Raw genomic sequence first — 14,239 nt, 5'->3', positions numbered from 1 at the left:
TTCTACTTGGATTAGGAAGTTAAGCCCATACCTCTACAAAAAAATAAAAGCCCTCAAACTTCTCTTTCTCCTCTTCTACGTGAAAAAGAACAAAAATTAAAACTTAGTATCATGTATAGGGATGACTGGGTTAAATTGTTTGGTTATAGATTGTGAATTTCATTTGATGTGAACTATTCCTTATTGCAAGTATTGTTTATGCTCTAACTATGCAAGGTGCGCTTAGAGGCAAAGGTATGTGATTGGTGAAATGATTTATTTATTACTCATTCATGATTAATGAAATAGGATGAGTAAAGGAAGAATTCAAGTCTTATAAGACAAGGTTAAGTTTTGGGGTGCCTTATGCACTCAAGGTGTTTATACACCGAGGTAGTAAAGAAATAAATAATAAATGTTGTTTGTCACTAATAAATCAAGAATTGAAATCGGAAACTTGCCTTGCTTGATTGAATTGTGTTTGGAATGTTTGTATTGATATGCATATGAGTCATCACCAAGTCTAAACCTGTAAATCACGTAAAGTGCAAGATGGATAAGCAATAAAACTCTGGATTGGTGCACATCTGGAGTAATGACAATTAGGGGTTGGGGTACATGGGGTATTCGCCGTATACTTTTCTCGAGGCCGTCTGATCTACGAGTCTCTTATTTCAAATATTTTTCTTGAAACTAGGAGTTAGGTGAGATCTCATACTAACTACGGTCACGGAGTCACGCCCGTGGTCGTTGGATGTTGTTTATTGATGTTTCTGAAAGGTAGCATGGGGTTTTTCTTTTATTGATGTTCCAAATGGAGCATGGGTTGGACAACCTTGTCTATTGCTAAATTTAATAAATAAATTGAAATGAGTTAGCTACTATTTACTAGTGAAGTCTTAATAAATTGGATGGTTGAGTCATGTGTTGAGTCTATTATTTAATGATGCTTATGTTTCATCATTAGTCGCATGTTTGGTATTTCTTAATTTATTTCGCAGCTTGTATGTACTCAGATTTGCTGATTGCGTGCTATTGTGTGTGTCTTTCTTTGGTCATGATCTTCGCCTTTCAATTACCCTGTGACGATCCAATTCTTACACTTGTAATATTGGGGAGCAGAATAACCACAGGTTCTTACACATGCAGCATTCATCAGGGTTGTGGGATTTTGAGTAAAGAGTTGGTTGACTGCAGTTTATTTCTTTCGCAAGTTGAATTTATTCTAACTCGATTTTATTTGACACTATTTCTTTTGGTTTGAAATTATTTGAACACTAGATTTAATTACTTACTACTTTTGTTGGGTTTGAATAAGGGCCTTAATGGTTCCAACTTGTAACACTTATTTTGATTTAATCCTTTGGTTTTGATGTTTATTTATAACTGTTTTAATTTTCCGCTGCTTATTTATGAGATAGCCTTAACGTTTGAGCACGTGGCGGTACCACGCCAGTAATTCTCTTGAAAATTTTCAGGTTATGTACAAGTTCTCACTGGTTTTTAAGAGAGAATTATTGGGGTGTTACAAAGTGGTATCTGGGAGCTTAGGTTAGATTTAATTACCACTAAAGCCAATTAGCTTACTTTGTCTTAGGCGCCTAACTAACAGTTGAGGATTTAAGTTCAAAGGCTAAAATGATTTTTCGAAACTTAGTATGTTTGAAACGTCTTATCTAAAATGATTTTAAAGTTTATTTTGTCTACTTGGTGAGCTTTGGGTAGACTTAAGAAGGGAATGCATGCATATTTCATATATATCTTTTCATTTAATTATCACATGAAGTGTTTTACTTAATGTTCTAATTGATTTGTTTTGTGATGTGCTTGTGTTATGCTTTTTGAATGTTCGTTGCGTTGGGTTGACGTAGAAAAAAGATGAGTGACTCAGTAAGCCCGTCTGAAAGCATGATTAATGGTACTAGGAACAACCCCATTGTTGTGTCTAAGGATGAGAATGATGCTCTAAGTGAAGATACTCTAGAGAGGTTTGAAAGGACTATCACGCCAACTAATCCTGATGAGGAAGATTACCAGTACATACATGAGTTTAAGACTGCAAAGAATAAAAAGCATAAGATTAAAACCTACCAAACAATGTTCCATGAGTATTCTCTTATTGAATTTCCAGATGAGAAAAATCTTGAATGGCTACAACCACCACCTGAAGATCCAAATGCTGGGAAGAGAGCTACTAGGAATCTAAATCTGCTTTACAAGGCAATAATTATTGAAGACTCAAATGATGAAAATGATCCCGATTTTGATGTTAATAATTATAATGAGAAGAAAGATAAGAACAGCAATGTGATACCTTGAGATTTATTTATTTTTTGTTAGGGTGGAGTTAGCATGAATAAGGAATTTGCCATTGATGATGGTTATTAGAACCTCGTTATAGTATGATTTAGATGATTAATTTTAATTAGTAGCCAGTGCTACAGAGTTATTATTTGGGATTGATACCTTTATTCAAGTTATAATAAGAAGTTGATATTTTATTTTAAGAGCCTTATTTTACTTTTGTTTGTGAGTAAAAACAAGTCTAATTTTTGTGATCATACAATTTTAGGAAAAATTTCTTTGTTTATGATTAAACTTAGTAAGAGTGGCGCGGGATGGGGGAATTATTTTCTTAAATTCATTTAATCCTGCGTATGAATTGTGTTTATAATGTGTGGTTTTGCTTGGAACAAGGGGGTGCAATCTCAAAGTACCCTTTTGAACCAATTTATGTGACAAAATATAATATTGTGATTCAATGAATATGTGTGAATAATATTTGGGTTTCATTTAAAATGGAGTGCACATTTATTCTATTTCAGGCGTAGTGCGTGCTAGAATGGCTGGGAACGCTGCCTTAGCTGATGCTATTCGTTTGTTGGTTGAAAATCTAAACCAAAATTAGGGAGACCAAGTCGACCCACAATCAGAGATGTTTAAGAAGCTGGCCCGGGTTAGGCCACCAGTTTTTAAGGGAGGTGCTGACCCTACTTTCCTAGAAAACTAGATTAGGGAGTTTGACAAGCTGTTTGTGGCACTCAACTGTCCTGAGGGTATGAAAGTGGACCAGGCCACTATGTACCTTAAGGACGAAGCTGATATCTGGTGGAGAGATAACTCTGAGGTGGTGAGAGCCAGACCTAACTTTGGGTGGGAAGTGTTCAAAACCGCATTGAGAGAAAAATTTTACCCTCCTTTCCTAAAGAAATAAAAGGCTCAGGAGTTCATAAACCTGGAAATGGGGCAGATGACAATTTTTGAGTATTACAATAAATTTATGACCCTTGCTAGGTTTGCTGCTGAGGTAGTACCCACTGAAGAACTGAAGGCTCAGAGGTTTGAGCAGGGGTTAACTGACCAATTACAAAAAGATTTAGCTGGAAAAGTATTTAAAACCCTTGATAAGGTAAATGAGAGAGTTGATCACATGTACCACCTTAATTCAAAGAGTGTGGGTGAGAGTGCTAAGGCCGGAGAAAAAAGGAAGGACTTAGGGAAACCCGAACACCAAAGTAGCTTTGAGAGGCATAGGAATGGGAACTCATTTGATAGAGGTAACCAAAATGTTAGCAACTCTTCTAATGCTAACAATGGAGAGAGAACCTACCATTGTAAGAGGTGTAAGAGAAACCACCCTGGGAGAGACTGTGATGGAAATTTGGTGACTTGCCGGTTCTGTAACAAGAAGGGGCACAAGGAATATGAGTGTTACACCAAGCAGAAACAACATGGAAATGGTGGGAATGGTGGGAACACCCAACAGAGGCCTAACAACTTCGACAACCAGGGGAACCGGGGAAATGGTCAGAATGGGAAGTTTGGAAATGGTAGTGATAAGGATGAGAGTAGGTCGTTGGGACTACTAACCCTAATCAAATTAGAAATTTATAATCCTAAACTACCCTAATACAAGTATAGGGGTAAGTAAAGGGTCGAACCCAAAAGGACTAAGTGTATCAATCTATGCTAATTAGACTACTAGGAAAGCTTGTGAGATAGAGAGAGGTTAAACTAAACACAACTAAGAACAAACAACTAAAACTAGGGAAAGTGGAATCCAATTACATCAATGCATTCAACAACATCATACAATTAGATGAAGATGACCTTGATTAGGAACAATGAACACATTTAACTCACTCTCGCACAATAAGCATGTTAATTATCCTACTAGACTAATTCACTCTCGTGCAACTAGCCTAGCAAAGGTATGGGAGAATTTAGGGCTCTCAACCAACTCACTCTCGCGCTATTGATTGAAAACACAATTAAGAACATAATATCAATTAGCTAGAAAGATTCTAACCCATAAAAGCATCATCCATACACAATAATCAAGAAACAATTTCATACTAATCACAATCAATCATTCAATTTATTAACATAACCTTCATCCATTTCCCTAGAACAAAATCTAAGCTAACATAATGAAAAAAACATGAAAAACAAGGTAAAGCAAGAATAAAAGTAAGAATCAAACAACTAAACTAATTAATCTACTCAAATCAACAAATAAATAAGCAAAAACAATAATAAATGAAAGCAATAAAGGTGAGAGAAAGTTAGGAAGACTCATTGAATAAATGAGAAGAAAAATCCACAAAAATGCTTCTTCAAAATCCCAAAACTCCATGAAAAATCCAAGCTTTCTCTCTCTAAACTACTCCTAAACTCGAGAGAGAGGATCCTAATCTAACCCTAAGAGAGAGAAAAATAAAATAGCTAAACTACTCTAATCTAGGGTAAATTAAAATGTTAAGTGTTCTTTTTAAAATTAACCCCAAAGGGGTATTCATAATACAAGCTAAAATAATATAAAAGAAAATAAAAAGAAAATAAAACTAAACTAAAACAATTAAAATAACTAAACTAAAAACCAAAAATCAAAAAAAACAAAACTAAAAATAAATTAAAATAAAAGGAAAATAAAAAGGAAAATGAAAAACCCAAAACCCACTAATTTCCCCCTAAAACCACGAAACAATCAGACCCCTTAAACTCCTTTCACTTTCGAATTCCCCTGCTCCAATTCAAGCACCCATTCACGCATCATCCCAAACAACCATCATCACCGTTCATCAGCATCATCGTCATCTAGCATCCAAAATCGTGGCCATCCAATTCTCATTAAAAATCACGTGAAAAGCTCGTGATTGATCCACAATTTCGCGCCCGCAAAGACATCGCGCAGAGGTCGCACAATAGCTACTGCCTCGACTCTGATTTTGGACTCCAAGTGCGTGCGCCTTCTGACAGGGCTACGCGGCCGCGAAGGTCTGGGTAGCTGCAATTGGCGAATTCGGGGGTTCGATTGAAGCGGCTTCTCTGATTGGTGGTTGGTGTTTGCGTGGGTTTGGTTGGAGGTGGTGAATGAAGATGAATTTGAGGTGAGTCCGAGGTGAGGTGGTGCGTGGTTGCTGATGGTGATGTTGGGTGGTGTCGGTGCGATTGGAGGTGGTTTGGTGGTGGCTGGTGCTGCTGATAATCGTGAGAGAAGGAGAGGGAAAGCAGGGGAGCACTATTGTGGTTTGCGGGGTTTAATTGGTGAGTGGTATGCTGCTGTTGCTGTTGGTGGTGAGGGAGTTGCGTGGGTGGTGTTTTCGTGGGTTTGGTTGGAGTTGCGGGTGTGTTGCGGCTGGTGGAGTTGTTTTGTTGGAGTTTGGCAGGTTGTGTGAGGGAGGGGAAGTGAGGTGCTGGTGTTGTTGGTGGTTGTGATGGCTGGTGTGGCAGTTGGTGGAGTGCGTGGTGGTTGATTGGAGAGCTGGGAGCAGGGCAGTGTGGTGTAGGATAGGGAAATGGAGTGGTGTAGGTTAGAGTGAGCAGCTAGGTGGGCAGCAGCTAGGGGGTGATGTTTGGCTTGAACGCGAGACTCCATTTATGACTCAAAACTTGAGACACGTATATTGAACCTCGAACCTTGGACCTTCGAGCACAATCCTACACAAACCAAGAAAACCGAGAGAAATAGGGACAAAAACTAAAATAAAATTAAATAAAATAAAACAAGATAAACAAAGTAAACTAAAATGCTAAAACTAAAGAAATAATAAAATAAAATAAAATAAAATAAAACAAACTAAAAACTAAAAGAAAATAAATAAAACGAGAGAAGCGGGAAATTATTAACTAAAACTACAAAAATAAACTAAAAACTAATAAAAAAGCAAAAATACTAAAAATAAAGATAAAAAACGAGAATAATAAAATAATAGAAATAAAGGATAAAAGGGTGAAATTATTGGAAAATAAGCCGGAATACGACTCAATAAACACCCTAAAAGTGACATAAAAGTCACTTATCAAACACCCCCAAGCTAACCTTTTGCTCATCCTCGAGCAAATTAACATATAACACGGGAAAAGGAGAATGATTTATTCAAGCAAAGCTAGAACACTAAAGGAGACAAGAATGTACACTAACTCACTTTCGTAGGAATCACGGTCAATTTTAGCAACTAAAGACAAGCCCTTTAAACCCCTAGATCGCCCTAGAGGACGAGTGTGCTCTCGTGAGGGTGTCCTAAGAGTTTTATCCACAACTCTAGACAAAAACCAAGGCAAGGCAATAAAAAGAAAAGAAAAAGAAACATAAAAAGAGAAAGAAAACACAAATTCATATTTGGACAAGAGATAGGAACAAGCACCAATGAATGCAAACCTTTCTAAAAAGACAAATGTATGCACGTTCCAAGATGTCAATGGTTGATTGAAACATAACATATTCTAAGCATAGAGAACTAATGAGGACTCAATCCACCCTAGCCCCAACCTATCGGGCCGCGTTCTCGCCACTAGCTTCAAATCAACCCTTAAGCTAGCTTCTCATGATTTCTCGAAGGAACCGGAAAAAGATAAAGAAATGAAAAACTTTGAGAAGGTAATCCCGACATCTCAACTATGCATACTCTCTCCATAGGAGTCCATCTCCCTCCACCGTTCTTTGACCTAACCCCACTAAAGTCTAAGGGTCTTTTATTGGGTTGAAACGTAAGGCTAAGGGTTAAGGCGGGGTAAAAATTTTAAAATTTTGGTGATATTTCCTAAGTGAAGCAAAAGAGTGGCCTACTCTCAAAAACAAACTCGAGAAGTCACAAAATATCAAAGAAAAATACCAATAATGCCATCTCCCCCAAGCTTACTCGACACTAACACATAATATATACAAAAAAAGAAGGAACGCTCCCCCCAAGCTTGAACGAAGCATTGTCCTCAATGCTTAAACTAGGGTAGAAAACGAAACCAAACTAAAATATATTTGTGTTTTTTTTTTTTATTCAATTCAATTTTATTTTATTTTTTTTTTTTGGTGTCCTTGCCTTTTTTTTTAACCATGGACGGCTTTTTCTTGAAGCTTCATTTGATTTTCTTGAATTGCATCTTTCTTTTCAAACTTTTCTTGCATATTCTTTTCAAGCTCAACTTTCAATACCGTACTTAAACCAATTCTCAAAATTTTCTTGCTCATGATCAACACTCTCAAAACTCAAACCTCACATGCCAATGCTTCACTAACTAAGAGGGTTGGTAAACATAGGCCGTTAGGTTTGTAACGCGGTTTAAACAAGAGCGGGAAACATTAGGCTCAAATTGGTTAATAAGTAGGTTGATGCAAAATAGAAAACCAAATTTGTAACAAAACAAAAAGAAGATAAAGAAAAATGAGAAAAGGTGTCCTTTTCCTCCCCTAGAGTGGCTCGGTCACGATCTTGGGAGCTAGAGGTCAAAACAAGGATTAAGACATGCATAGTCAAGGATCCTAAATTGCCGCTCAACAAGGTGATGAAGGCTAGAAAAAATGAAGCTCACAAGGGATTATAACTGTAGACACCCATTTGTGTCTCCCTAAAACCAAACCCGGTGATGAGTACCTTTCACGTCGAATCATAATCGAATGAAATGAAAGTGTGAAAAGTCTAGTGTTGCGGTTAGTTTTTGTTAAAATTCTTTCTTTCTGTTTTCGAAAACCCACTCTATTTTAAGAAAACGTCCATTCCAGTTTAGTTTGGTCCATGATAAGGGTCCAATAATGGTGTAGTTGGATGGGGCTTGAAAAGACCTTTCCAACGATATATTATAAGCCCAATTCCGATGAATAATGAGGAAGTTATGGCCAAAATACTAAACTAGGCCCAAACCGGATTTTACCTACGACCCAATGATCATGAAGAGGGTCCAAAGGTTTAATCCTATTCCTAAACTAATTAGGATAGATTAGAATCTTCTATAAGTTTCTTAAATATCTAAATTCTCCTTTTTTGAAAAGATAAGATTAAGGAATTTGATTTAAATATAAACTTTCCTTTTTTTATAAAACTTTCCTTTTTTAAAGTCCTAATTCTATTCGAATTTAAACATGTTCAAAGACAGTCAGATATTATTTTTGTGCCTCATATTTTTTATCCAACTTTTATATGGTTGGATAGATCTTTAAATTATCTTTCCAATGATATATTATAATATTAAATCCGAGCTATAACGAAAAAGATATGAATGAGACATGAAACTTTATCCGAAACTGATACCGTCCTACTATTTCGGCTATATCTTTTTATCTACAAAATATTTTAATCTTATTTTAATTGGGTTGGAAAGTAGACTTCAAGATATTTCCAACGACATATTATATGCCTTATTTGGACTTCTGGATCAAAAGATATGATAAAAACAAAATCCGCAAAAACTGCTGTCTACGAGTTTAATTTCGATTCGAATTTGGATTCTTTTCTTAATTCTTCGACCCTCTTTTTTCCTATAAATAGAGGTCATATCTCCCCTTTTTCAATCACCAACTCTCATCAAGATTTTCTTGATTATTCTTTCTCTCTCTTTTCTAAATTAGCCTTTTCTCAAATAAATAATTCCGCATTCACAAGATCTAGAAACACCGAACATATTCGAAGTTGCTTTCGCCTTAGACGTGAAAGGTTTTAATTTCTGAGGGTTTGGTCCCAAATCTCTATTTCAATTATTTAATTTAATTGTTTTGATTATTATTTTTCTTGAAGTTACTAACGTGTGTATTTTAATATTAGAAAGAGGTACGAGGCACCCAAGTAAGTACTTTAATTGATTTTATTGATATTATGATGTAGAAATCATGTTTATATCGTTATTATGATATTTCTATTATCATGTCTAGGGTAACTTTAATATTAAATATGATTCCTGCGATGCTTCCTATTTTCTTCCTAATATTTATTCATGTTAGTATCATGTTAAGGTTAAAGATTTGATTTTTATTGCTTAGTGACATGCTAGGGTTTGTTATTAATCTTGTTATTATCATGCCTAGGATCTTGCTATTATTATTATTCTTTAATATTATTATGAACATGATTAAAATTTTAATTGTTGTAATTTATGATGATTGTGAATATTATTATGATTATAATTTATTTTTATGATGATGATTTATTATTATGTTGCTTGATTATTTTATATTCTTTATTGCTTGATCACCTTTTATTGCATGTTAAAGGGAATTTGTACTTGCAATCGCGCTGAATAAGATAATTAATAATCTTTTTAGGGTTAATTGTGATTATAATTTCAAGTGATCGCCAATAATAGTTTATGTGTGCATTAATATTCAACCAACATAGATTAAACAGGTTTAGGGTAATCCTATTGATTGCATGTTAGTTAGAAAGCGCACATGAATACGAGCAGAATAAAGTAGAGGCCATTTTTAGGGCAGGTTTAATCCCTTTTAGGTTGGATTTGTACCATCATCCCTGAACCCTTATTTGGTTCATGACCTTATGGAGTTGACGATCTCTTGGATCGTTAAGGGGTGTAACCTTCACCTCGTGAACGGTTTACAAGTTCCTTAAAAACTTGTTGGCGACTCTTTTGCTTTATCTTCTTCCCTTTTGGACGCCACCGTACTTTAGTGTATGATCACAATGGGGTTCAAGCTAGTGGGATTTTAAAGGCTTGAAACTATTCCCTACAGTTTTTGGCGACTCCACTGGGGAGGATTTCTACTTTAATTCCTGAATTTGTTTCGGCAATGATTTAGAATGAGTGGATGAGACTCGAAAAGTTCTAAGTATTTCATGTGCGTAATTTTGATTAACATTGTGGCATATGCATAAAAAGGTTCTCATTGGAAAGACCATCCGTAATGAGTCAAAAACATAGGATTTTACACGTAGGAAATTTGAGAAATGTCTTTCAGAACTAGGACTGAAATAACACCGCGCGAAACTGGATGATTTTATTGAGCACAGAAAGCTGCTGAGGCATGTGGGAAGTAGCGTCAGGGGCCAGAGCTTGGCGCCATACTTTTAGCCGTAGCGCTAGACTCCAGTATTGGCACCAGGCGCTACAGTTAAAAGTTGGCGCCAGTCTTTGTTTGCTGGCGCCAATTTCCCCCAATACCGAGCCAGAAATATGCGTTCTAATTTCGACCGGTTTTTCGTATTGTTTGCTCGATCCTACTTCCCGATTGAATTTTTTCTCATTTTTCTGAAACCCATATGTGTTCTACATATGGACATAACCCTCTGGGAATTCATGCTCTATCTACCCGATTGAACGCTCCTGGCAACAAAGGGTACATCTGAGAGGTTGAATTCACCAAACCATGGAAGCGAGTTTTTTCTAAAAAACTCGCGGTGTTCTATCCACACGCGTTAACCCTTCACGGTTAGGCTTCTACGCGGTGCATCTGGACAATTAACCATGGACCCTGTTTGACTAAACCATATCCCGAATTTTAGAGAACTAGAGCCAAGGTTAGGTTGCAAACTCATTGCATCATATTGTGCCTACTTGACTAATTGTGCATTATTTGTTGTGCATACTCTATGTGATTTTTCCTAACCGTTTGTTTGACTTGTGTTAAGACTAAATAAAATGATTAATGACTAAAAGACTTTGTTTAATTAATTAAATAATTAATTTGAGCTAATAAATAAACATAAAATCGAGTCATAGTTCCTTTAAGTCAACCCGGATTTTTATTCCCGTATACTGCACAAACGTCAACTTGTTTTGGTCATATCTGGAGTTCTAGAAAGAACTACGAGTCGTACAAACTATGGATCTGTAGCCCCGAGTTTTATCTTTAATTTGGCGTTGGTTTCATCCCAATCAGAGTCGCATATCAAAAGTTATGACTAAAATACCACAGTCTGTCCAGTTTAATACATATACGTGAAGTCTTAACTTAGTTCTTTGCTTGAGTCTAGTCACATAGTCTAGCCACATGGTCATGACACGAGTCTTAAAGTACCATCTACACTTACTAGTCTTAGCACACACTTTGAGCACATGTCACCATGGCCATGTCTTAGGTTCATGCATGAGTCAGTTTTTTTCCTTCATTTGAGTTGAGGGGGTACATTCTATTCTTAATTCTTCACATCCCTCCACCTAAATCTTCTTCACATTCTTCCATCTTTCTTCACCTTCTTCATCCATGTGTGTTGAATCGAGTTTGAGTCATGTGATTGACAAACAAAAAATGAGGGTAATGATGAAACAACACAAGAGAAGAGGCGAGCTTCAACGAAAAGATTTCATGACCTCTTTTTCTATTTCATTTTCTTTTTTTTCCTTTCCCCAATAAGTCTAGCATAGGCACCTTTTCTTTTCCTTTAGATTATGTTTGTAATTTTTCTTTTCTTTTCCCTTTTTAATAAAATGAGCATTTATTTCCTTGCATATGATCATTTCATTAAAAAAAAAATAAAAAAAAAAAAAAAATCCATGTCGAATTAAGCACAAGGTATACCAATGATTTGAGGCACCTCTTGTAGCCACATCATATCTCCTTTCGCCCTTCAATTATACGATCCTTTCTTCATAAACCCTTTGAGCCTCGTCTAACGATAGACCTTTCTTTTTTCAACCTACATCTATCTAACCTTGGGATGGGATAGTGTGCAACTTATGCAATTTTCAATTTCATAAAAATCTTGAGTAATTCAAAAATAGCAAAAATAAGCAAAAGCAAAAATAAATAAAAGTGTACAAAAGGGCAAGTGTTCCAATGTCTATGATGTGAAAATATCTTTGATAAGAACACGTCTTAGATTGCGTCTCTTATCGAGTGCTCGGTACTGTGCTTGAGAAACATGAATGCCAAGTGAGTGATAGACCGCATGATCGGGATTGCCCACACTTATTAAAATAAAATAAATGCTAAAGCAAAAGATAAAAGAGGGCTTAAAAAGAGTAGAAACTCAAGCATAAAAATATAAAGATTCAAAAGCGAGGTTGCACACCTTGGGGGCTTATCTAGGGTCTTGAGCCTTTATCCCCTTCTTCTTTAAACCTTTAGCCTAACCACGTTACAACCCTTAAAAAGACCTTTTTGAGGTATACACACTTGTGCGAGGTTCGGCTAGAGCTACGTTTGGCCTGATTCCTAACGGATACGTAGGCAACCCCACATCGAGGTGCGGCCGTAATAAACATGCATTCATATTCACATTCACACACTTGCACCATGATCATATCAAGGAATCTCCAATGCTCATCCCTTTTCACTTAAAGCTAGACTTGGGGGCTTGATCCCTACATCATTAGCTTACCTAGCCTAAGAGTCACCATTATTTGGCTCTTCTAGCAATAATATTTTCCCACACACTTAGCTCTTGCAGCCTAACTTTAGTGTCACTTTCACACACTGCACACATACATGACCAAATATATTTCCCTTAGGAACCCTTTGTCATGAAATCTTAACGCTGAAGCATGCCTCGTCATAAAAAAATCACTCATCAATCATAATCATCATTGCATCGAAGTATGAAGTGCTCAGCCTCCGTGCCTAAGTTACCCAAATACTTTCATCATTGAGTCAACCATTGAGATAGCCTAGGCTGAATTAATCCTTGAACCTTGAGAGATAGTATCAAACAACATTTGACTAAGCTCATTCAACATGCATCTTCAAACTTTCGATTCCTTTTTGCGTCTTTCTTTTTCGGGAGAAAGTCGGTACCCTCCACAAAAATGACGGAAAATTTTTGTTTTTTTGCATTTTTCGAGTCGCACGATCACATTACAATGCACACACGAGTCATGTACACATTGAGTCATGTCGTGCCATATCACTTTGATTTGAGTCTAACACATGTGTCATTACATTTCGAGTCGAGTCAACCTCGAGTCAGTCAAACATATCGAGTCAAGTTTATACCTTGAGTCGTGTCAAGTCGATGAGTCAAGCAACATTAAACCTTAGGTCAACCCTAATATAATTAATGATTGGCAAAGTTCTATAGTCAAAAATAAATACAGGTGCAACAGAATAGGGAAGACCCTACTCCAATTCTTGGCGCCAGAGATATCTCAGCAACGACAGAGCTCAAAGCCTCCCAGAAAGGTGATTTCGACCTCATGCAGCAATTTCGGGTTCCTTGGTACGCCAGTTAGCCCCTATAAGCAATTTGACATGATTAGTAGTCGGCTCGATTACAATCGTAGTAAGTGATTGACCTGACAAAAGATCGTCTCACTTAGCTTAAGCGCCTAAAACACTGGCTCATTACAATCGGTTCAAAAGCAAGCACTCAAACGACAATATTTCCAAATATGGATTGTCGCGCATTCTTATTAAACGACAAAGTTTTCCAAAAATTGGATTGTCATCCCCAACTGACAATATTTCCAAAAATGGATTGTCGTGCATCTTCTTCAACGACAATTTTTCCAAGATTGGATTGTCATCTCTGGCAAAGTTTCCAAGCGTGGATTGTCGTGCTCCTTCTTTGTTTGACAAGTTTTTCCAAGTTCGGTTTGTCATACATTCATACATCGCTGGCAAGTTTTCCGAGATTGGATTGTCATACACCCAGTTTCCTATGGCAAAATTTCCCAAAGGATTGTCGTAGGTCTCTACTCATCATAAATTTCGGCAAAAGTTCCTCAACGTGGATTGTCATTCATTTCAGCAAGTGGCAAATTTTCCCGAAGTGGATTGTCGGTCGACTCTTTTTTGCAAATGTTCCAAGACGCGGATTGTCAATAGTGGCAATATTTTCCCAAAAGGATTGTCGCATAGCGTTGGCAAATTTCCAAGGTGGATTGCTTTCAAGAGTTATATTCCAAGATGTGGATTGTCGATCGTAGCAAAGTTCTTATGAAAGATTGTTACGAAGCATTGGCAACTATTTCCAAAAATTGGATTTTGGCAAATTTTCCGAGTTACAGATTGTCACTTCATCGTGGCAACATTTCCAAGGATGGATTGTTACGAAGCATTGACAACTTTCCCTAAATCGGATTGTCATACATCATACAA

This window comes from Chenopodium album, chromosome 6 (assembly GCF_948465745.1).
Source record: "Chenopodium album chromosome 6, dcCheAlbu1.1, whole genome shotgun sequence".
Lineage (NCBI taxonomy): Eukaryota > Viridiplantae > Streptophyta > Magnoliopsida > Caryophyllales > Amaranthaceae > Chenopodium > Chenopodium album.
The sequence above is the reverse complement of the archived record's forward strand: the minus strand, read 5'-3'. Positions refer to the sequence as shown.